This window comes from Petaurus breviceps, unplaced genomic scaffold, assembly GCF_028583685.1.
Source record: "Petaurus breviceps papuanus isolate PSGF00001 unplaced genomic scaffold, PetGlider_PUasm1.0 176, whole genome shotgun sequence".
Classification (NCBI taxonomy): Eukaryota; Metazoa; Chordata; class Mammalia; order Diprotodontia; family Petauridae; genus Petaurus; species Petaurus breviceps.
This window is the reverse complement of record NW_027185771.1, coordinates 4497221-4508791: the sequence shown is the minus strand read 5'-3', so window position 1 is coordinate 4508791 and position 11571 is coordinate 4497221.

Below are 11571 nucleotides of genomic sequence, written 5' to 3'. Positions count from 1 at the left end.
CACACACACACACACACACACACACACACACACACACACACACACACCCCTCCATACATATACCCCCACATTTACATTCACAAACATACATCTCCACCCCACTCCCCAACTCTCCCCCAATTCTGTTGTCCTTAACATTTTTTTTGCCAGCCTCAGATAATTCTGGCTGTTGTTAATTTTTTTTTTCTTTTTTAAAGCACTCCTGCCTGACAGTATTCTCACAGGACCAAGCCACACTTTTTTATTCATCTTCTGTTATCTGTCCTTGCTTCCATTTTTTGACAGTGTTCTAAAAAATATAAACTGGGTGGTGAGTTCCCTTTGTAAACATTGTTCTCTTTGGAGATTCTCAAGAGAGATGAAATTGAGATACATCTCAGTTTCCTCCTCTCCTGCCTCTGACACAAAGGGCGCACTTTGGAGATTTCTCAATTCTCTGGCTCATTGTCTTGTCTCTTTAGGGGGGCTTGGGAATATCACTATCTGGCACAGACTCAAGGGCAGACAACAATTCCCCTTAAAAGCACGAGGCTTACAAGGCTGCAATAGATTCCCTTAACACCCCTATTCTTGTAATCTTTGGTTTCCTTTAATACTCAGCTCAAGTTACCTCTTGCAGGACTCCTTTCCTTGTCATTCTTTCTGCTAATGCCTTGCCCTCTAAGGGTACTTTGTGTTGAAAGGAAAATTCTTCGTTTGGGCTTTCATCCTGATTAAAGATGCAAAACTCAGGACAAAGTGAATTAAAAGAATTTTATTATAAGTACGTCAAGGTAGCAACACATGAATGAAGATGGATTGATCATTGAAGATCAGCAATGGCTTTAAGATGGGAATAGCTTTTATAGGTAACTTTGTTGGGTTTTTTTTTTTTGGAGGGGGGGAAGGCAGGGCAATTGGGGTTAAGTGACTTGCCCAAGGTCACAAGGCTAGTAAGTGTTAAGTGTCTCAGGCCAGATTTGAACTCAGGTCCTCCTGACTACAGGGCCAGTGTTCTTTTCACTGCGCCACCTAGCCACCCCCTTTTGTAGGTAACTTTAAGACAATTCACATAGCTGTCTCAGCTCAGAGGCAGAGGATGGGTTCTTAAATCATGGTTCCTCCCCAAGGCAGCAAGAACTTAATTTGTAGGTAGAGGTAGGTGACAAAGAGTAGGCAATACAAAAACAAAACAAAACAGAACTGCAGACTTGGTGTCTCCTTTCCCACCAGAGCCTTTCCCAACACTGGGAACAATGGGTAACTGATTCAACCTAACTTTCAACACTTGTATCTATTTTGAATGTATATCATATATGTACCTATGTACCTGCTATGTACCATCATCATTTTGGCCAATCTTAGGGAAGAGAAAAATCCTCTACCTTCCAAAACAGGAAGTTCCAGAGAAAGCTTTTCATGACACAGGTTCAGCAGAAGAGAGGAATCAGCCAGAATCCCTTTAAAATCTACTAAGTATGTACATGAAACAGTGCCGAGCTCAGTGAGCAGAACCAGGAGAACATTACATACAGTAACAGTCACATTGTATGATGATCAACTATGATAGAGAGCTTTTCTCAGCAATGCAATGATCCAAGACAATTTCAAAACACTTGTGATGGAAAAGGCTAACTACATCCAAAGAAAGAACTATGGGATTGGAATGCAGAGTCTTATTTTTCACTTTTTTTTGTTTTTTCTTTCTTGTGGTTTTTTCCTTTTGTTCTGACTTCTTTCACAGCATGATTAATGTGGAAATTAGTTTAATATGATTGTCCATGTATAACCTATACTGGAATGCTTACTGTCTTGGGGAGGGGGGAGAGAAGGGATGGTGAGAGAAAAATTTGGAAATCAAATTGGAAATCAAAAAAAGTGAATGTTGAAAACTATCTTTGCATGTAATTGGAAAAAAAAATACGATTAAGGAAAAAAATCTACTGAGTGAGTAGCTCTTCCTGGCTCAATGGCTAAGATTGCTTAGTCATTGCAAAGTCAAGTTCTCCAGTACTGAGTTAGTGGGCATACCAATAGTGATCTAGGGTCCTGTGAATTAGAGAACCTCTCCTATGCTTGACGTAATGTTTGGTAGGTACATAATTAATACTCATTGGTTGATTGATTGAAAGGTCTCTTGCACCCTTCCTCTTAGTATCCTTCAAAGGGCTCTGTTTTCCAAGGAGCCTCCTCTCTCTCCAATGGCTTGTCTCTCACTTTCATTGGGATTTTCCAGAGTTTTAGGGTCTGGAGGAGCATACTCATTCTACTCCCATTTGCCTTTCCATAGAGTGCTAAACCTGGAGTTAGGAAGACTTGAGTTCAAATTCAGTCTCATATACAGTTATGTGACCCTGGGCAAATCATTTAACCTCTTGGTTAGCCTTGGTTTCCCTATCCATAAAATGGGAATGATAATAACACCTACCTTGAAGGGTTTTTATGAGGATCAAATGAAATAATATTTGTAAAGTACTTTACAAACCTTAAAGGACTTCATAAGTTGTTCTGAAAATCCAAGGTCATCCATTGCATCCCAGGCTGTTGCCACTCATCCTGACTTTTCTCCTGCCACTGGACTTCAATGATTCTGGAAGAGAGTGAGGCCAATGACTTGGGGCAACTCTGCCTCACTTAAATCCAAATCATGCACAAGTCAAGACATCACGCCATGATGTCATTGGCCTTTTTTGAAAGGAAGGATGAACAACAAAATTCGTACTGTGAAAAATGACTTTACTAACCACCTTGATTTGCTTGAACTCCCTCCAGTTGAGGCCAGACTGACCTGGGAATTAGAATCAGTCAATAAGGAAGCAGACTGAGCATCCCTCAAGCTGGACAGAACTGAGATCCTTTGCAGCATTCATGAACCTGGAACTGCCTCTGCTGTGCCAATGACCACTGACTTAAGTTGGTTCACACCAGCTCTAATGGGCAGAATGAGCACAAACATCCTAGTTCTGGGACCTTGGTGACCTTTTCTTGTTCCATGTAGGCATCTCACGATCTCTGTGAAATGCCCCCCCCCCCCGAAACAGAAACTGAACCCAAGGGACTGTGGCCATTCCCACCCAGCTTTGTGGTTTCTCTTTGTCTTTATAATCCTCGAAGCCTAATCCCACAGTGAGCTCAGTTCCTACTGCAGCTCTGAATGTATGCATGTATGTCTACTGCCACTTTGAGAGAAAATAAACACATCTATAGCCTAATTCTGGCCTTTCTTAGAGGTTGACAGTACTAATGATCATAATTCTATCATTATTATTTAATTATTCCCCCAGTTCTGTCATGAAAGACCTCTGAAAGGGAGGAAGACTAGTCTGGGTCCAGCCCTGAGGGAGATTTGTGTCCCATTTGTCCCGTGGTTCTAGGCACTATTCTGCTCTTTCCTTTTTCTTGTGGTCTCTCATCAGTTTCCCCATCCCCACTTGAGACTTTGGTCTTATTGTCTGAATTACCCCATCCCGGGGGTCCCTGCCCCCTGGGATGGATCAGGGTCCTTCTTGCTAAAGACATGCAATCCTCAACCTCCATCTTCTCCTAGAATTCACCTTGCCTACATCTGGCTCTTCCCAATTTCTGTTTGCTTAGTGTTATCCTACTGGCAACTTATGTGATTCAGTTACTCAATCAATCTTCAAGCATTTATTAAATGCTTATTGCATATACTGTGCTAAGCAGTGGAGATAGAAAGAGAGACAAAAATTGTCCTTGCTATCATGGAGCTCATGTTGATTGCGGGAGACAACAGGTCTATAAATACGTACATAGAAGAGAGATACACAAAAGATTAGATGGAAGGAAAACTTGGAGAAGGCTCTAACAACTGAGAGAACTGGGAAGTGAGAAGTAAAGATCAAATTCGGAAACTGGTTAAAACTATTTCATGGCTACAGCTCTCTTCCATATAGGCAATGACCAGACTGAAGCAGTGTGGGGGTGGCAGTTAAAAACCTCACAGTATTTACTGCAAATGTTAATTCTGTTGGGGCCAGAACTTCATCTTGCAGTGCCAATGAATTCTGTCTTACTGACTTATTTCGGGAAATGAAGGCATTAAGAATTTTAGAACATCTCATTTCAGCTGATTTAACAAGTCAATATATCACCCTGGTATTCATATACTGAAATGACATACAAATGAACCATTGACCAAAGTTAGCAGGAGTCTCCAAGGAGAGGTGGGTAAAATCAGGCTTTGCCACCCCGGAGGTAAAGGGTCTTTCACTGCCCACTGATATCTGTGTAACTTCTATCTTTAGGGGAGCTCTTTTTTTATCTGCATTTTCCTGTTGTCTTTAGATGCCAAAGAATGGCAGGAATCATGGGGGTGAATTTAATATAAAAAGTTGCCAAATGAGAACATAGAGATAAAGTGCTTTGCAGACCATAGGGCCCTATGTCAACGCTAGCCAGTTTTAAGGTTTGGAGGGGCATACCCATTCTGCCCCCATTTGTCTTTCCATAGATGGTACAGTGGAGAGAGAGTGCTGATCCCAGTCAGGAAACTTTGAGTTCAAATTCAGTCTCAGACACCAGGCTTTAGCTCCTAGTGTACCTGAGAAGGTTAGAAGACTCATTGGAGAAAGTTGAGGCATCTATTCTTACCAGGAGGGGTAGGATGTTGCCACTTGGTAGTTTTTAAAGCTATCATTGATGATTTTTTTTCATTGTAGTAAAGAGTAAAGGGGAGTTAAGATATCAGAGCCTACTGGGAAGGGTCTCTGTTGCTCCTGAAGGCTATACCTAAATTTTGTTGATTTCAATTCCACTTTAATAAAAATAATCTATTTATAATGAATAATCCTTTCAATTTCACCCAAAGTTGGAAAGAGATCAGAATCTCAATGGAATAATGGTGAATGTGAGACAAATAAATTATGGATTATTGTCAGGAATGTTTATGCCCCTTAGACTAGACCAGACTAGACCAAATCTAGGCTTGAAAAGAGAAAATGCAAGCCACGTAAGTGCATCTACAGAGGGACTGAAGAGGATTCAGGTGAGGCCTAAACCTGTGAGACCACATTACTCTCATGCAGAGAGAAAGGAACCGGAGTGATTTAGACAGACCACTATCTGGTGGCTTATGCAGAGATTACATCCTCAGTGGCTGGCCACACCTCTACTCCTGCAGAGTGAGGCAATCCATCTTTTACATCTGTGTAATTTAATAACTCATTCAATATTGCCCTTCCCTAGAAGTCATTCAAATGGAGGGAAAAGGACACATAATACCAAATGTTATTATAGTTGTTACTGTTTGTCCTTCATTCTTGGGCCATGACATCAGGAAGGCCATGCCACGACTTCAAAGTGAATTAGATTTAACAAAGGGAGGGCTGTGCAAAGTCACCAGCCTTACTTACTCTTTGGAGCTTCTGGTTCCAGTGGCAAGATAAAGGTTACAGGGACCATAGGAGGGGAACACTACATTCTTCATTGATCTTTGCAAAATACACATGGCTGACTGTCAATTAGGAATTATATTTCCCATGAGGCCCCAGGGCCCAAGAAGTAGGGGCTGATGGATTTGAGATGTCAAATTCCTTCTGGAAGAGACATGCTCATGGGTAGAGACAGGTAGGAGGAGGAAGTAAAATTCTAGCCTGTCTATATAAAGGCTATAGCAAGAAGTTCTAAGTCAAAGAGAAAAGGAGGGAACAAAACAGAGGAAAGGTTAAAACAGAGGTGTCAGACTCAAGGTGCATGGGTTGGCAAAACTCCAGAGATTAAGATGTAATTGGGAAAATGTTTAACAAAGTAAATAAAAATACAACATAGATAATGTTAATTTGTGGTTTTCTAAGTCAACATGTCAATAATTCATTTCTAGGGGGGTGGAGCCAAGATGGCGGGGTAGAAGCAGGGAAACTCCCTGTGCTCCCCCCATAACCACCTCAAATACCTATAAAAAATAACTCTAAACAAACTTTAGAGCTACAGAACCCACAAAGTGATAGAAAGAAACAAATCTCCCACTGAAGACAGCCCAGCAGGCAAGCAGGAAGGGGCCACCGCAGCACTCTGGGAGCTGAGCCCAGCCCCACATGAGCCCTAGATTTTAGCCTCAGGGCAGCCCAACCAGCCACAGCTAGAGGGACATAGGGAGAGTAGATCACCAGCAGCTGTGGTGGTTTCCAGAACTGTCAATCCATAAACGCCAAAGACAAAGTAAGAGGTCAGTGTAGATTTTGGGAACAGGGAGTCTAGGACTGCTGCCCGGCCTCTGCCCCTAGAGGGAGAAGTGGCTGAGGCACAGCGGTGGAGACTGCAGCCACGTGGCTGCTTCAGAGCTCCTGGCCTGCAGATTGTAGGGGGATCAAGCAACCATTCTAAGGAGTAATTGCTCTTGCTTTAACCTGCTTGGATCTGGATCGCTATCTAGGGTGGAGGTCCTAGGGTGCATGACCAGGTGCCAGAGCCGGTGGAGGCTTCAGAGAGGGCAGCCAACTAATAGCTCTGGCAGCTGAGAAAACCCCAACAATTTAGGACAAAGCTCTCCTTTCTGGAAGCAGAGTTCTATTGCGGCAAAAAGCTCAAAAGTCAAGTAATTGAGTGGCAACTTGAGCAAGCAAAGGGAGTAAAGCAAGCACAGCAATCCAATTTTGGATTCGTTTTTTGGGGGACAAAAAGGATCAAAACATGGAAGAGGAGGAAAACAACAAAGTCAGAACTCCTGCACCAAAAGTTTCCAAGAAAAATATGAACTGATTACAGGCCATGAAGGAGCTTAAGAAGGATTTTGAAAATCAAATAAGAGAAGTGGAGGAAAAATAGGGAAGAGAAATGAGAATGATGCAAGAAAATCATGAAAAGTGAGTCAACAACCTGACTGAAGAAAATAACACCTTAAAAAATAGACTAACTCAAATGGAAAAAGAGGCTCAAAAAGGCAATGAGGAGAATGACTTAAAAAGCTGATTTGCCTGATAGAAAAGGAACCTGAAAAGCTCACTGAAGAGAATCATTCCTTCAGAATTAGATTGGAGCAAATGGAAGCTAGTGACTTTATGAGAAATCAAGATACTATTAAACAGATCCAAAAGAATGAAAAAATAGAAGGCAATGTGAAATATCTCATCGGAAAAACCACTGACCTGGAAAATAGATGCAGGAGAGATAATTTAAAAATTATTGGACTACCTGAAAGCCATGATCAAAAAAAGAACCTAGAAATCATCCTTCAAGAAATTCTCAAGGAAAACTGCCCTGATGTTTTAGAACCAGAGGACAAAATAGAGGTTGAAAGAATCCACTGATCACTTCTTGAAAAAGATCCCCAAAAGAAAATTCCTAGGAATATTATAGCCAGGTTTTGGAGTTCCCCGATCAAAGAGCAAATATGACAAGCAGCCAAGAAGAAACAATTTGAATATATTGTGGAAACACAATCAGGATAACACAGGACCTGGCAGCTTCTACACTGAGGAATCAAAGGGCTTGGAATATGATATTCCAGAGGTCAAAGGAGCTGGGATTAAAACCAAGAATCACCTACCCAGCAAAACTGAGTATCATGTTTCAGGGGGAAATATGGTCATTCAATGAAATAGAAGACTTTCAAGTATTCTTTTTTTTTCTAAAGCAATTGGGGTTAAGTAACTTGCTCAAGGTTACATGGCCAGGTTTTTCTGGGTGGGTGCTAAGTGTCTGAGCCCAGATTTGATCCCCAAGGTCATCCTGACACTGGAGCCGGTACTCTTACTCACTGTGCTACCTGGCCACCCCTATTTCAAGTATTCTTGATGAAAAAAACAGAGTTTAATAGAAAATTTGAAGTTCAGATGCAAGAAGCAAGAGAAGCATGAGAAGATAAACAGGAAAAAGAAATCATAAGGAACTCATCAAAGTCAAACTATTTACACTCCTACATGGAAAAATGATAATTGTAACTTATGAAACTTTTCTCAGTATGAGAATAGTTGAAGGGAATATAAATGTGTATATATATATTTATATATATATATTTGTATGTATGTATACATACATATATGTCTTTATAGGAGGGTATATGGGCATATGAATACATATGTGAGTGTGTGTATATATGTGTTCAGGTATACATAGACAGAGGGCACAGGACCAGTTGAATAGGAAGGGATGATACTTAAAAGGTGAAATTGAGAGGTGAGAGAGGAATGTAATGAGAGGAGATGGGGAGAGACAGAATGGGGTAAATTATCTCATATAAGAAGAGGCAAGGGAAAAATGGGTACAATGGAGGGGAAGAACAGGAAGGCACAAGGGAATGGGTCAACCTTACTCTCATTGAATTTGGCTTAGGGATGGAATGACATACACACTAAATGGGGTACCTCACCCTACAGGAGAGTAGGGGGAAGGGGATGAGAGGGGGAATGATGGAAAGGAGGGGAGGTTGGGGGGGAGGGAAGTTAGAAGCACACACTTTTGAAAAGGGACAGGGTCAAAGTAGAGAATAGAACAAGTGGGGGGTGGGATAGGATGGAGGGAAACATAGTCAGTCTTTCACAACATATCCACTATGGAAATGTTTTGCATAGCTACACATGTACAACCTATTTTTTACATGCAACTGGGAAATAGGATATACAGGCACTGGGGTATAGAGATCCATCTTGCCCTACTGTAAAGTCGGAGGGGGAATGGAGGAGGATATAGGAGAGAGCAGATTGGGGGAGAGTGTATTCAATGGGATTGCTGTTTTGAGGTGGTGGGTAGGGGAAAGACAGGGAGAAAATTTGTAACTCAAAATCTTGTGGAAATGAATGATGTAAACTAAAAATAAACATGAAATTTAATTTTAAAAATTCATTTCTACATGAGTTTGGAAAAATAGACTTTAAAAAAGCACTTGGTGTTTTAAATGGAACTACCTGACTACACTTTTAAACCCAATCACTCTGGCTTTCATTGCATGGCCAGTAATAGCCCCTGCCCAAGCTTCTGTGGCTCATTGCTTAGCTTTTGGTGGCTTAGAATAAATGTAAATACCAGTTGTTTTCTGATTCTGTCCAGAAACTCTGAGGGTCTTCTCCTCCTAGGTTGATATTTTTGCAATGGTAAATTGAACCATCTTTTGTCATAATTCTTACCTAGCCATTAAATGGGCCTTGGGTCAGACAAGCAGACACCTGGGAAAGACCTTAATTTAGAAGACCAAGGTAACCCACCACATCTGGGTCATCTTGACTTTTGTCTTATCACTGGATTCCAAGAGAGTTCGACTAATGACTTTGCACAACCCTGTCTCACTTAAATGTAATTCACTGGCAAGTCAAGATATCACTCTCATGATATCACTGGTCCTCTGAGAACAGAGGTCAAAGAACAACTGGGCTAAAACATCAGACTTCTGGTCAAGTCAGGAGGAGTTGGGCCAATACAACCAAGAGAACTGCCAAGGTCTGCCCATGAGATGTCCAGGACGGTGTTGATAACGGGAAGCCGATTGTGAAATTTTTATTGTGAACGTTTATACTTCAGAAATGCAAATGCTATAAATCAGGGTTAGATTTATTGTTTGGTTGATTTGATTTAAGAAAGTGTGGAGAAAATGTTAAGAATGTAGATTAACCTTTAAAAGTATATCTTGTAGTTTGGTTTGGTTTTTTTTAGAGAGTCGACTGAATATTTACCAACACACTGCTGCAGAGCTAACATCTGAAGATGCTTAAGACTGTGGAAATTTTATCTAGTTTTCCTGTCTGCAGGTGGAAGCCTGGAGGGCGAAAGCTTCCTCTCTGGACGTTTTTGGAGAGGAGATTAGGAATACCTCCACTTGGGGAATGGTTGCTAAGAATGTTTCTCACCTTCCCTCCTCCCCACTACTTTCCCCCTAACCCTTCCCCCAGCTTTCTTTTCTTATCCAATTGAACGAATGTGTTCAATGATAGTATGATGTAGTTTTCCTAGGTTTCTGTTAGCATGGTTATGATAAAGTAGCTGCACCTAAATTAATTTAAACAGGGATTCTTAACCTTGGGTTCAGGAATGTTTAAAAAATATATTTTGACAGCTGCAATTCCTTTTGCAGTCCTATGTGCTTTATTTATGTATTTAAAAACAGTATTCTTAGAAGGAATGCATGGGTTTTCAATCAGATTACCAAAGGGTGCTGGAACACACAAGGTTTTTAATCCTTCATTGTGGAGGGCCCCAGTTTCACACTGAGGTGGGAGCTCAAGCTCTATGGGGTACACCTACCATAAAATACTCCTATAAATACGACAAAGTCTATGGAGGATTACTACTGACTGATCAAAAGGTAGTAGTAACTTTTCCTATCTCTCAACCCAGCAGGAATCTCTTTCTAATGTTCATCTCTTTCTTCATGGTGGTTAATAACCGCATCAGAGAACATAATTGTTATGCTTCTAATTGCTCTAGAATCCCACCTGCAAAGCTAAGGATTCATTGAAAAGGCCACAGGATCTTCATTTAAGAGATTCTGAACTCTCCTAGTGAACAAAGGAGAGGTGATGAGAAGCTGGTATTTTCTCAGTGAGGTGGGAGGGAAAGGTGGGCACTAACCTGCTTTGAAAGTTGCGATCGGGTTCAAAGTTGCTGCAGAGTCTGAATTTCCCATAGCTCCTGACTTCCTATGGCCTTCAGCCACCTGGCAAGGGGAACAATACATACCTTGTATAGTAAATGGGAGTTATTTCATTAATCCGTGTTTAAATTTGGAAGCGGTTTCATGACCTGGAACACAGAACCCTGGCCTTGGAGTCAGGAAGACCCAAGTTCAAATTCATCCTCAGATGCTTGCTAGTTGTATGACCCTAGGTAAATCACTTAACCTCTGTTTGCCTCAATGTCTTCATCTGTAAAATGGAGATAGGAATAGCACCTGCCTCCCAGTGTTGTGAAGATGAGTTAACTGCTAGGCTCTTAGTACAGCGCCTGGCCCATAGCAGGCTCTATGAAACTTATTGCTGCTGTTACTTAACCCCTCCCTTGGAGTCTCAAGGGGATTCCCTAAGATTTATCTAGTAAGTTATAGACAGATTGTGATCTGTGTTAGTGATGGGAGTTCTCATACCAGGAGTTCTCTACACATCATTTGTGTATGTTTAGCTGTTGACCCGTTTTTCTGCGTGTCCTTTCTATCATTCCTGACCTTGCACCCAAACTCCCCAAGGGCATGACTTAAAAAGTCTCCAGTCCTTTCCCAGACACTTACTAAATGTGCTCTAATTGACTGACAGACAAGAAAGAATGACAGGCTGTTGCTTGTCCTTTCTTATCAAAAAGGACCATGACACCAGGAAGGTGATGCCATGCCATGCAAGTGAACTGGGTTTAAGTGAGGAAGGGCTGTACGAGGTCGCCAGCCTCACTTTATCCTCCAGAGCCATTTGGGTCCAGTGGCAAGTAATAGATCAGGAGGAGGACCCCAAGAAAGCATGACGATGGAAATGTGGAACTGCCAGACTTCTGAGTTGCTTCTATTATTCTATTTTGGTAGAAAGCATCAGCTTAGAAATAACAAAGGTGAGAGACCTGCTTGAGTTTCCATATGCAAATCTCCAGTCACGACTGCCTTGGCTGCATCAGGCTCCCACCCAGGAGCTCCATTAGCGTCACTAGCTTAAAGCAGTAATG